General features: G+C 39.6%; 1 pseudogene; it reads left to right on the top strand.

Moving 5' to 3' along the window:
- Positions 1–2439: 2439 nt before the first annotated feature.
- Positions 2440–10163, top strand: LOC139715281 (NFX1-type zinc finger-containing protein 1 pseudogene; annotated as a pseudogene).
- Positions 10164–14302: the final 4139 nt, after the last annotated feature.

The following is a 14302-nucleotide window of genomic DNA, read 5'->3' as shown; positions in this document are numbered from 1 at the left end:
GAATATTGTATAGAATTTCGAAAATACGATTTTCGTTTTCGTTTCAACTTGGTCAGTTATTAAACAACAAAACACCTGGAATCAAGTACCAAAATCATTTCACAACTTATTTCATCGAAATAGTCACGTACACAGTTATCCCACAATGCGACCCAACGAATTTCATGTTCAATTCCATTCAAATGAAATTTTGCTTCTAATAACACATTTTCGTTATCGACACAGATTCAAAAATTCAGTTGTTTATAAAAAAAAGTGGAGCGAAATTTTAAAATAGCTTTGCAATAGCTTACATTAAAGCTTAAAGGTTCTCTTATATGTCTTAAATATAAGCTTAACAAAATCATTGTTTCCCATTTATATTACATAATTGAATTGGTTATGTAATAAGCTTTGTAATAGTTGTCCTAGCGATGGAGTGGCGTGTTCTCTGACATCACTTCTTGTCATTTTTCTTTCCCCTTAGCTCCTTCTTCTCATTCGCATGCTGTATTATGTCATTCTATTCTCGTTCTTGCTTCAATATTGCGTCTTTTGTCCATAAGTCCATTCTTTTTTATTTGCGTGACTCCCTGTGTGCCGTTGTACAATTGTATGTATTGTTGTCTTGTCACATCATACCAGCACAAACGGCTCAATGAAAAGTGTTTATAAACAATATCGTAACATTCAAGTTTATCATTTTCTTGTATACTTAAGAGCAAACTTCTGTCTACGGCATGCTTTATCATCAACATCAGCATGTATATTGACCACCTGGCTGAAAAGCCACAAAAAGTAGCCAAAATAAATGTTCACTTTTCCACATAGTTTAGATAAGTAAGCTATATAAGCTTTAAAATGATACATAACTTGTTAAATTTGGACCATCCTGACCGATGAAAATTGAAATGAGAGGAGAGAGGAACAGGTGCAGTTTCATAGAAAAGGAAGAAAATATGATTTCAAGATTACACTTACACTAAGGCGTGCTGTGCAAAATTGTCAATAAGAATCGAAAGCAGCGCCTGTCCCTCTCCACTCCCCGAAAAAAATATACATATCGTATTAAATATCTATGGTCCAGAAAAACTGCTAGTAAAGGGATACCGATTTCGGCTTTGTTTTTGAAGCCACCAAAGTTTGACAGTAGGTAGAGAATATTTTACTTTCTTGGTAGGCAAAACAAACTTTAAATATATAAGGCGGTCATCCCAAATTATCATTTTTGTGAGAATTGTAATCTCCGACCTCTTGTGGGTTTGAAGCCTTATGGTCATATATATATATATATATATGTATATTGTTATATATATCATTGGTTTATTGCTTTCTTCTTTTTTTTGGGGGGGGGGGATGGACGTGATCTGCTTCTTATGCTTTTAGTATAGATAACTCTTTTCCATCGCTTGATTTAGTCTTTGGTACCATTGCAAAGTGTACATTGTTTTCTCGTTATATAATTATCCATACATATATTTCGTACTATACTTTATGACTTGTACTTCTTTCAAATTGTTTAACAATATAGATAGACAATATTGTATCTTATATTAACCCTTTAGCAACTGAAGATTACGTACATAATGGCCTATTGTTCCCTGGAAGGTGCAGCAATAATACTCTCGCTTCGACATCTTTCTAAATTATGCAAAACAGATTCCTGCATGTTTATTTTTTTTTTTGTCTATTAAGTTATGTTTATTTGCAAGCCTATCAAGACTTTACCAAGACACTTGTGTGTCATAGTTTTGTTGACCGTTACCTCTTATATATAATCATTATATTCTACACGAAAATAATGAAAAAAGTACAGCTTAAAACGTTAAAAAAGAAGGGGCGGGCAGTTTCGGCCGGTTTAGGGAGTAATCTGACGGGCTGTTTCGGGCGGTTTGTAGTTACTAATGGGTTAAGTTATGTTTTGTTTAATGGAAACAAATCATAATCGATTTTTAAATTAAGATTCGCCCCTATCCCCCACTCGTATATAAAGTTTGATTTGAAAAAAAAAAAATAAATTAAGATTCGCCCCTATCCCCCACTCGTATATAATTTTGTGTTGAGTTTGATTTGAAAAAAAAAAATCTCTCAAGAGCATGACATTAAATCTTTGTCATATAGTTTTGTCAAATGCTCTTTTTCAAAGTTTTAGCACAGTTTGATTGTGTCTGGCAATTCGCACTTTGCATTTGTTTTACTCCTTAAATCAGTGATATAATGTGTACAGTTTTTTACTTGCAATGTTATGCTCTTTATTGACTGAAAATTTCTTATTTTTTTTTGTTTGTTTCTGGAAACCACCAATCAATATATCGCCTACGTTGACTTTTATGATGTAGTTAGTGTTGAATTGTAATTCTTATGGCTATTAAAACGCTGCAAGCGACATACCGCACAAGCATAAAGGCCTATCAATTGTAACAATGTAAGATGATGTTTATGATTTCCAGCAGGACAAAAATGGTGACACCACTGGGCTACAAGACCTTAGAGACTTTGCTGGGAAAAGATCCTGATGAAGCAGCCATTGAGTTGAGCTCTCTAAAGGAAAGACTTGAAAAGCTACTGCACATGGAGGACATACGATACGATATGGTGTCATTGCTTTTCCAAGTGATGAATCACGTATCACAAGCACATGGGGCTTCACAAACTATCATTATGCTTATTGACATGTTGGGAAGGTCCCCGTTTTTGACCAAGCATTTAACGCGACATCTCGTCGCGATGAGGAAAGAGCGTGTTAAGAGTCGAATAAAGAAGCTACCGAGAAGTATACACGATATCGCCAAAGTGCTTTGTGAGATACAACAACGTCGCCCAACTTACTGGAGAGAATTGGTTGTGGTGTCAACACTCCTCAACGATGTCGTCGGATATATCGAGCAGAAAGGCATCAAAGTAGATGAAGAGGTTCGAAGGGATGTGACCGTGCTGAGAGACTTCCAAGCCGCAATTGATAAGGAGAGAGAAGACAGAGCTAGAGGTCCCATTGAAACTACTGAACCTCCCCCGGATAATTTTCGTGACATCTGCGTACTTCCCACCTCAGAGGAAGTGACAGATTCATCGGTCCGAACGTACCTTCGAGCAAACATTATAAAGGGTAAATACGAAGACGCGGATAATTATCTGGATGTGCAGTTTCGGCTCCTACGTGAAGACTTCATACATCCTCTCAGGGAAGGAATCAGCGAATACAACTTAGAGGCAGCAGGACCAGGAAAGCACAACAAACGAGCACAAGACATTCGTCTATATTACGATGTTACATTAGAGGAGCCGGTTTACATGCACACAGGGGTAGTTTTCCGAATGCACTTTGATGAATCAAGACTAAAAGGCATTCGCTGGCAGGCTTCGAAGCGACTGATCTTTGGATCACTTGTCATTTTGACACCAGATGACTTCAAGACACTGATTTTTGGAACAGTTGCCAACAGATCACCAGAGGATCTGAGAAGGGGGTTCGTAGAAATAAAACTTGAACGTGACGAGGAAATCGTGGAAATTTTCTCCGATAAAACCTTCGTGATGGCTGAGTCGTCCGCTTACTTTGAGGCATACAGACACGTCCTCAAGGGACTTCAAAGTGTCACGGAAGAGACTCTCCCGCTCCCTGACTATATCCTTTTCGTGTCAAGCACAGTTCGGCCCCCAGCCTACATGGGCCAAGACAGAACGACTGAGTATGACCTATCGCCACTTGTGTCGGATTCAATCCCAAACGCTGGTGCGATCAAGAAAAGATTGAAAGCATCTAAAATCCTGGATAATCGTGACTGGCAGAGAGCGGTAAACACAGGCTTGGATGAATCACAACTTCAGGCAGTGAAAGCAGCTCTTACTCAAGAGATGGCTGTAATACAAGGACCCCCTGGAACAGGAAAGACGTACATAGGACTTAAAATTGTCCACACGTTACTTAAAAACAAGAGTATTTGGAAGAAACCTCAGCAATTGCGTGATGATGTGAAAAGATGTTCCTCAAACAAACCAATTCTTCTTGTGTGTTACACAAACCATGCGCTGGATCAATTCTTGGGAGGAGTGGCCGAATACAACTGCGAGGGCATTGTACGAGTTGGCGGTAGAAGTTCAAGCGAAGCTTTGAAACGATTCAATTTGAACTCATTGAGATATTCTAAGAGAAACAAGTCGCGTTGCATTAACCGAAGAATAGGTCAAGTTCGAAGGGAGATCGAATGCCTTGGGAAGGAACTGACGATTTCACAGGACAAGACAAATGCAACAAAAAGAGGACTTCTTCATGAGAGAGTTCTGTCGCCATTCATGGATAAGTATCACTACAGTAGCCTTACATCAAGGCATTTCCCTCAAAGGCATGGTGTTTCTCTGCTTGTCAACTGGCTTTTGGAAGATATGAATCTCAATCTGATCAAAGACCAAATGCCAGCTGGAGGAGACAAGCGTCTCGGAGACGAAGCCGAGCCCATCGATGAAGATACGGCCGAAGTAGATGATGAGGGCCAATTCAACATTCTTGAAGAAGCTGACATCCTCGAAAAAATGAGAGCACTGGACATAGACGATCCCCAAGAGACCATAACTCTGAGGAGCGATACTGGCAGCCAGGACGATTCACTGGCCTTCCACTTGAACGACCTCGATGATATTCATCGAGCAGAGGAATGGCAAGTGGATCGTCGCACGCAGAGACAACGAAAGCAACAAATGCAAAGAAATCTTCGGAGTACTGAAAGAATGACTGACGATGAGGCGAGGAGGATTGATAATGTGTGGGAAGTGCAAGGGAGCAGAAATCGTTGGCGACTTTACCGCTACTGGGTCCACAGGTATAGACAAGAGTCACACAGGATATTGATTCACAGACAGCGAAAGTTCTCCGATCTTTGTCAAGAGCTAAGAGAAGCACGCAGCCAGGAGGACTTTGAAATCCTTAGACATGCCACTGTAATAGGCATGACAACGACTGGTGCAGCCAGGTGCCGTTCGTTACTCCAGCGCATTGAGCCACGTATCGTAATCGTCGAAGAAGCGGCAGAAGTCTTAGAGGCCCATATCATTACAGCACTAACGGAGTCTTGCCAGCATCTTGTCTTGATTGGAGATCATCAACAGCTGCGGCCAAATCCAACTGTGTACAGACTTGCCACAGACTACCATCTTGACATTTCTCTCTTCGAGAGAATGATAAAAAACCAATTTCCGTGCCACACACTTAACCTGCAGCATAGGATGCGTCCAGAAATATCTCGTCTAATGAAGCTACCCAGGTTTTATCCAAACCTAAAAGATCATGGCTCCGTCAAGCACTTTGAGGAAATCAGAGGGGTGACAAAGAATTTATTTTTCATTCAGCATGAAGAAGCCGAGGACTCTAGAAATGACGAAACGAAGAGCCATGCAAATATTCACGAAGTAAGGTTTATGGTGGCGCTTTGCCGATATTTCCTTCAACAAGGATATCTGCCCGAACAGATCACCATTCTGACTACGTACACCGGCCAACTGTTTAATTTCAAGAGGCAGGCCATAGGCAGTGACTTCAAGGGTATACGGGTCACTACAGTCGATAACTTTCAAGGAGAAGAAAATGACATAATCCTTTTGTCCCTTGTTCGAAGTAACGCAAAGGGGAGCGCCGGCTTCCTTACGATCGACAACAGAGTCTGTGTAGCACTGTCTAGAGCTAGGAAGGGTCTATACTGCATTGGAAACTTCAAGCTTCTTGCAGAATGCAGGACCGGAACGGGTCTGTGGAAGGACGTTGTAAAGTGTCTCCAAACGACGGGCAACATTGGAAGGACTTTGCAGTTGCAGTGTGAAAATCATCCTGAAACCAAAACGCGCGTGGCCACAGCGAAGGACTTTGAAAATGTGCCTGAAGGTGGTTGTACACTGCCCTGTGATGCACGCCTTGAATGCGGTCACACATGCAGATTGCGGTGTCATCCAACAGATAAGAAGCATGAGAAGTACAAATGCATGCAACCCTGCACAAAGGTCATTTGTGATGTTGGCCACCTTTGTCGGAAACGCTGCTTCGACACGTGTGACAATCCGTGCACCAAACTTGAACTCAGAAAGCTTCCGTGTGGCCATTTGCAATTTGTAATGTGCTATCAGCTTTTGGAAGACGTCACATGCCATCACCCATGTCCCCTAAATCTAGCTTGTGGTCATCCATGTAAATCCACTTGTGGAAAAGCATGCACTGCAGCGTGTAAAGAGCTTGTTATCAGGTCTTCATGGCCTTGCAAACACAGAGTTCTCGTTAAATGCTCGGCTGGTCCCGAATCCTGCCCGGAAAGATGCAATGCCCTTCTGAGCTGTGGCCACAGATGTAGTGGGAGTTTGTGGTCACCCTGCCAAGAAACATGCGCGACCAAGTGCCCTCCATGCGGTCGCGTATGTGAGAATCACTGTCAGCACAGTCGCTGCACAAAGAAGTGTGGCGAATCATGTAAGCCATGTGCAGAGGTATGTCCATGGAGGTGCAAGCATTTCCAGTGCCGGAAGAAATGCGGAGAGCCCTGTGACAGACGTCCTTGTATGTACCCTTGTGACAAAATGTTGAAGTGCAATCATCCTTGATCGGCCTATGTGGAGAGCCCTGTCCTAAACTGTGCGAATCTGCAACAAAGATGAACTTACAGAGATATCCTTCGGAGAAGATGATGAACCAGATTCTCGGTGAGTTGATTGATAGATGTGTCAATTGTACTTTTGCACTTAAACATGATGGTGCGTAATGAAAATACAATTGTAATCACCAATAATCAGTGAATTAATCAGTGAATTATATTCAAGCAACAAGAGAACAATGCATGATAGATAGTAAAAAGCTAAACAACAATGTGAGTTCATAATGACAATGTCGTCAGAAAGCATAGGCAATTGATACGATTAAAATGAGTAGTTGGTGTGATAAAGTGTCTGACTGATCCACACATTGGCATATAGTGACATGTAATGAATGAAATGCACGAGAGCGTCATCAATAGCAAATTTATGCTTGACTTTGTAGTGGCCTTAACAGAGGACATAATAATATACAGAGGATATGGCTGTACAGCTTTTAGGGCAGAAAACGTCTTAGGCTAATAAAAAAAGAAGCGATCGCGATTATGCGAATTAAGGATGAAGAGTCATAACCATTTTATGAGTTGCGTGTCAAAACACATTGCACCATGTAGCTGTAACATTTATTGTTATTGTGAAGTCCGGTTGATATAAATATATATATATATATATTTCGGATTTTGTTCTCGACCATCAAGAGGTCTGTCTGTCATTTATGGGTGACTATTGAGTGGTCTACATGGGCGTTTACCGTCTCAACCACACCAATTTATATAGAAGCTGTGAAGGCTAGGTGGGATACGAAAAAATATAACTTCAAACGTGAGGTTTTAATAAAAATGATAATAGGAGTAGAAACATTCGTGTCGAAGACACGAAGATTTTGAAAGTGACTTAGCCTACATGATGTTGGCATACGCTGTGCACGCCACATTTTAGACAAAGTTCCTATTCAGCTTAAGTGCATATTTTCAAAACGTCGTGATTACAGGAAACAGTTTACTTGAGATAAACAATCCTATTGACTATACGTAATCAGTTGGAAAGAAGCGACATAATATGTTGCCTCAAATATAAGCATGGTTGTTTTCATCTTGTGGTTTAGTGTGTACAGATCACATTTTCAAAGTGAATGAAACGAAGAGAATTTCGAACATCCTTTGAAAAGATGTGGCTCTCAAATAAGACCTGGCTATAATTGTGTTGATTTTACTTAGAAAAATATCAATAAAGCGTCCAGTTTCATGAATGAAAAGATATTCTACAAAATACAGAAAATGTGAAAATGTAAAAATTAGATATTCAAATGGTAATCTTTTTCATTTCGTTTTTGCTTGAGGTCTCAGTGTTGTATTCACAATTGAAATGTTTGCATTGTGACATGGTCAAACATATCTAACAATTGAGTTTGATTTCATTCAAATCACTGGGCTCACATTGGGTGAGCCTTTGGGGACGATATCAGGAAATTAAAGTGGAGTCAGACTTTTTTGTATTTTTTGTCAATCAAATGAAATATGAAATGTTTTCCTTATAGAATAGAGAGCTTTTTCTTTAAAAAGACAAAAGTTTTTTCGGGTTTTATTGTGGTGAAAAACGAGACAAAACAGAGGAGTAAGTATCTTTTAATGTTAATTGTGTGTGTTTCAACAAGAACGAAAAGACAAAGACTAGGAGGGGGTAGGTCTTGAAGTAATTGGAAGGAATATGCTTTGATACGCATTGTATAGGTTCGTCGAATTGGAGGACTGTGGTCACGTGATCGAATTTACAACACTTGACCGTTGGATGACGCTCGACAGTGATACCCCCGGAGGTGCTGTTAGTATTCAGGTAAGTTGTAGATTGTAGGAAGTCGGATAAATAACACTATATTAACCATTAACACACATTACTTGGTTCATGCAAACGTATTAGATATCAGCATTGTTGACTGCAATCATGGCAATATGCCTATAATACGGTCGGGTATACAGTCCGATACTCTTGTACAAGAAAAAAGAAAGAGAGAATGAAGTATGCCAATATGATAGAAGTTCAAGAATTTTGGTAATGTACGTACTATGATCTCTAAATGGCATTTCAAACAGATCATTCACGATTCAAATACGTAGGGGAGCCTAATTCTTTGCACGAAGAGAAGTTCATGACTTAAACACAGGGTGTAGGAAGATGTGTTTGCATTCGACAATGAATATCTTGATCAAAAAGTTTTCTGGCTTGTACTACTATTTGCGGACCTCATTTATACAAATAAATGTGTGATGTGAGGGGTTAAGATATAAAAGTGATAGTGATAGATTCATATTACAACACAAAGAAATGCCACACGAAGTAAAAGAAACAATTGTGAATCTTATGGTACATTATTGTCATAATATTATGATGAAAATTTATTTGATTATTTGAAGGACAGAATCCCCATACCCCCTTACAGGAACTCTGGCTTATCTGTTTATTTCTTGGGCAGATTTGATAACAACAATATCCTTAAAGATTATGTTATGATGAGTTCATTTCCTGTATTTTTTCTTATTATTTTAGCATTATTAGGGTGCTTCAAAATGAATTGTAACAATGATGTCAACATAAATGAAATCAGCAAATGTCATTTGGGGAGGATTAATCAATGAACGTCAAGTCTGAAAGGAACAACAATGCCAACCAACGTGTTCCTATTCTTTGTTTGATTCTAACAGCTGAAGGGTTGTCCACGCTGCAAGACACCAATCAGGCACAATTTGCGTTATGGTAATGCAATCAAACAAGCTCTGAACAACGTCGAAGTTGTAAAATTGAAGGCGTTCGGTGAGAAACAAGACATCTATTACACTCGTCAACAACTCGCACGCGATCTGACACAGGAGACTGAGGTAATGAGTATGTTGGCCATTGCCAAAGAACTGACACTTTTCCCCCGGAAAGAGGATGCTCAACTCTTCCTCAAATCCGTGGATGAGACCTGCAGCCTGAGCTGGGAACAAGTCAATTCCGTGAAGAACAGAGTTGCCTTTTTGAAGGAGCTGAGGGAGATTGAGCAGAAACTTTATTTGCTTCATTTGCCAGCGGAAGAAAAAGAACTTGCTGCATCACTGAGAGCAGATCTGGCTGCAATGAGGGTTTGGCTCTGCCGAGGGGATATCACGAGAATGTCGCCACAACAAGTAACAGACGCAACCTGCGAAACCACGAGGTTCAGTTTCGCTCTCCGACTGCTTGAGCTAGTGACGACCAAACCGACGGCACACACAAAAGCTGCTGTTCAAGAAGTGAATAAGGCGAAGCTCTTGTTGTTTGCCGGGACGAATCTGACTGCGGCAGAACAGAAAGAAATAAGGAAGCTCTTGAAAATCATAGACATCAAATCCGGGGGTCTTGGCGTCACTGGAGCTGATCGGAAAGAAATCGTCTCCGCCGTTGGGTTGTCAGAGGGAAACTGGTTCAAGTGTCCAGAGGGACATGTCTACGCCATTGGGGAGTGCGGTGGCGCGACGGTTCAAAGCACCTGTCCGGATTGTAGCAGCACATTAGGAGGTCGGTTCCACGCATTCAGACCAGACAACTGTCTGGCACGCAAAATGGAAGGGGCTCGCCACGCGGCATGGCCGGATTTATAGGCAAACATGGCAAACTTAATTTGACGGGGCGATATCCTATGATAACGACTCTGAATGAAGAGACATTTTAAAATACTTGATTGCAAGGTAAGAAGGAGTACAGCAAGAGATGAATGGACTGGTAGCACATAATGATATGCAAATCTTCAAATCAAATGAAATGTTTGATTTGATAATAGAAAGAAATTAGATATAGTATTTGTGTTTTTTGATGATGTCCTCATTCCCCTATTCATTTTAATGGACTTGCTGAAGATGCAATATTTAGGGGTATCTGTGATTTTAATCAAGACTCGCAAAATCCAATCTACGTTTCCTTTGTCAAGAGTAGCCTTTTTCCTTTAAAGACCTTATGATTCTCTCTGTGTTCTCAAATATAAGATTACTGCCTCCATCTATCACATCATATCAGTTTTACAAGAATCTTTCTCACCTTCCCGATTTTTCATGTTTAGCCTGTCCTATAATTTTGTGATGATCGTAAAGGGAAGATTGCCTTGTTAGAATGCTATCACCTAGTTCAGTTTCATCACAGATTTACTCTGTCTTTACCAACATTCATATGCCTTCTACCAGGAAAGGAGATGTATTGCAATGCTGATATCATATGTATCATGCATTGTGCGTCAAACATAGGAAAATCCGATGAAAATTTAGTACATGTGCAAGAGTCTAGTGAAAGTTCATTTAAGCCACTTCTTGGGTGAAAATATGCTCTGCGATTTGTTATGCATACCAAGAAATTAATCTTGTAGACTACCTTTTGCGTGTGTGCGTGTATTGAAGTGCGTTTTGCCAGTGATGGACAATAACACCCCAGTAGTGGTGTACGTCAAAGCAATCGCCGTTTTTGCCACTATATATATTGATATCAGTGTTTGCGTCGATGAATTTATTAGACATCATGACTTTTTTTTCAGTGTGCGAAGTATTTATACAGTTTAACATAGCATACTAGAAGTACTAGTATGCAGTACCCTGCCATTTTGTCTGTCATTCTATGTCTATTGCGGCCAATTCTAGAGCTAACATGCTTTAGTGTTTGTTTGTATGACTTTACTACCAAAATACCAGTGACTAACAATACTTATTTCAAATGTATGCCGAAGACCTGTGCAAAGTGTGCACCCCTTCCTCTCCCGGCCACCTAGATATTTGTAGCAACAATGTTCGTCAGTTGTCTTTGTATGCTTTTTATGCCTTTAGCGTAGTATTTTTTTTGTGTGTGATAGGCCTTACTGTTCACTCAGCTCTTGTTTATAGAGCTCATTACCTACCAAAGAAACTTAAATCTATGCCTGTTAACTGAAAAAAAGGTTATAGAGCAATGCAAATGTAAAAGTAAAATACGAAATGTCATATATGTCGTACATTATTTTTGGCAGCTATCGGAATACCTTTAATACACATGTTTATTACTTTCATGCGTGCATTGTGTTTATGTTAGTAATATTGCACATGCTGTTTGCCCGTATTTGTATATGTGCATCATGCTTCTCCTTCTCCACATTTCCCCATCTCTTCTCTAAGTTCTTTCCAGAGCTACCAAGTCTCACGCATTCTGCGTGAGACTCACACATTTAGGGTCCGTCTCACGATCACACACATGGCACCCATTTTTCTCATGCATCGGGACCATAGCTCAAAGTATTAAAGTGATAGCTGCAATTGAAGGTATATTTCCCTTTTGTCTTCCAAAATAAGTAAAAAATAGTCACTTTAGTATGCACCAGATTGCGCCATTAACAGTGTCAGTGATACTTTCTGTAGAAACACATAATGACTAATTCTTTGTTCATTCTTGTATTTCTTTCTCGGTCTCTGCGCGTGCGGATGTACCTGCAGTATAATGTGCTCCTCTGATCCACTGGGATTCATTCCTTCTCTGTTGTTCACTATTCATGTTATGTCGGGCAAATCATGGTGCACTATAACGTCAAGCCCTGAAAGGGCACATAGAAATTTATGCTGTGTAGATGGTTGCTTTTCGTCTTCTTCTCCTACACTCTCTTTCTCATTCAATGTAACTTATACATGACAAAAGCAGCACTTATTATGTGAACACATCACTGTAACTTATTAGTATAAATATGTGCATGTATGCATGTGTCTAGGTTTATAGGTATGTCGAGTTGATCTGGCGAGACTAGTATTGGGAGGTTTTTATCATCTCCTCCCTTCCATTCTTCTCTCTCTCTCTCTCTCTCTCTCTAACCCTTATTCCGCGAGCATCATGTTGGACCCTCTTGGTTTTCTTCATTTCGATGTTATTTGTTATCAGTTGCCAAACTGTCAAGCTTTGTGCTTATTCTTGACAATTGTTCTGTATGCAAATTATTAAGATGTTACTCATGGAATCATATTACAGATGTATTCTTTAATTGATGAAAATGATGATAATTGTTGAAAGTATACTACCGTTATTTTGTACTTTGTTAATGAAATTGCAGTAAGTTGATGTATTTGAAAAAAATGGCATACAGAGAATATATCAAATCAAATCAAATCAAATTAAGAGCTAAAAACTGAAAAAGCTATCCACCGTGGGAGGGGAGGGGGAACATCCCCCTCCCACACCCTCCCCGCTCGCATGTGCGCGCGCCGAGTCATGAAAATCTCACTCATATTTTTTTTTACTTGCCGGCTCTGTCTTTCATTCCTAGGGGACCTGAAAAATTTTCAAATCTTATTCGACATAATTGACACATTGCCTAATGTTTCTCCCTTCCTCATGTCATATCAATGTCAGGTAATAGTCAAACTATATCCACTACTTTACATACAATTACTTTACAGCTGGTACTCCATTACAAATATGATGGAGTGTCCTGTTTTGAATTATATTGACTGTACTATTCATATAAGCTCTAATGTTCTAAACTTGGATGTGTTCACTTTGTGCCATGTTAGATATGAAATATGGATATATCTCTCGATCCAATGATTTTGTTCAAAGATATTGTAGGAAATTAATGTGCGATATCATATTGAGGAAATTTGTCGCTTGGCCGGCAGAAGGACCCTGGCAAGTTTATGTCGTACAAGCTTTTAGAGCCCTTCTGCCGGGAGGCAACGCAGTAACGGAAGATGCTGAACACGACTAAATAATAGGAGATTTTTACGTGGATGTTTAAAATTTGTAGAGCCTAAATGACTAATGAAACTGATGTGAACCACTAGACTACTCATCGTTGTCTCAGATGGATACCCTGACTCTCTCTCGTCATGTACTTTGCACATCACTCATTTCTGTTCCATGATCCAGGAGTTGTCCAAAATACTGTATATACGGATAGTGTACTTGGTGCATGTATACTATGTATGATATAAATGCATACACTATCTGAAGATATATATTTTTTTATGTTGAACATGTTTAGATCTTGACGCACATTAGTGAGACTTTGTCAAAATACCGAGGTAAAATTATTGTAAACATTGTATCTATTACCATAAGCGTGACAAAGAGCTTAAAAACGAGATGCTTTGATGTTGTTATATTATATACTGCTTGAAACAGTGAACTGACGCATTATGCCTACCCCAAAACTCAAGTAGTCCACAAACTCTAAAGTTTCAAGAATTTACAACAATGATTGCAGAGTGCAAGTGACTATCACTTTAATGATTTCAGTGTGTTTTCCCCATATGTCACATTGTCGAAGTTACAGACTGTGTTTTTGTTACAACAGTGAAAATTTGCTACTAAAATTCTGTAACCACGGACACGACGAAAGATCCAGAGGAGCTTTCACTTCATTAACTTTGTTTGCGTGCGACACAAGCCTCTGTTTCATCTGTTGTATGTAACTTAGCTGTGTGTCATTGGTGTTGTTGCTGTTGTTGTTGAAGTTTTTCTTGTCAGCTAGATAGTATAACCGCTCAAATGGCCAAGTATGCTTATCATTTGTGGCTGATAAGCAACAAATGATATGCATACTTAGTCACTTGGTCACTTGAATGAAAAAAAAAATGAGAATGAGAGTTAAAAAAAAAGGTGCATAGAAAATCTACTTATCTATTTTTTCCACATCCTTTACCCCATGCGGTGAAGGTCTTAAAGGGGACCTCCGGATGATTTTCAGACTTTTACATTAGAACAACTATAAATTAGCCAAACTGAGTACAGAGTGTCAGAA

The sequence above is a fragment of the Diadema antillarum genome, unplaced genomic scaffold (assembly GCF_040938485.1).
Source record: "Diadema antillarum isolate AM-2024a unplaced genomic scaffold, OU_Dant_1.0 seq00003223_RagTag, whole genome shotgun sequence".
NCBI classification, from domain to species: Eukaryota; Metazoa; Echinodermata; class Echinoidea; order Diadematoida; family Diadematidae; genus Diadema; species Diadema antillarum.
This window is presented reverse-complemented; position numbering and strand designations above follow the sequence as displayed.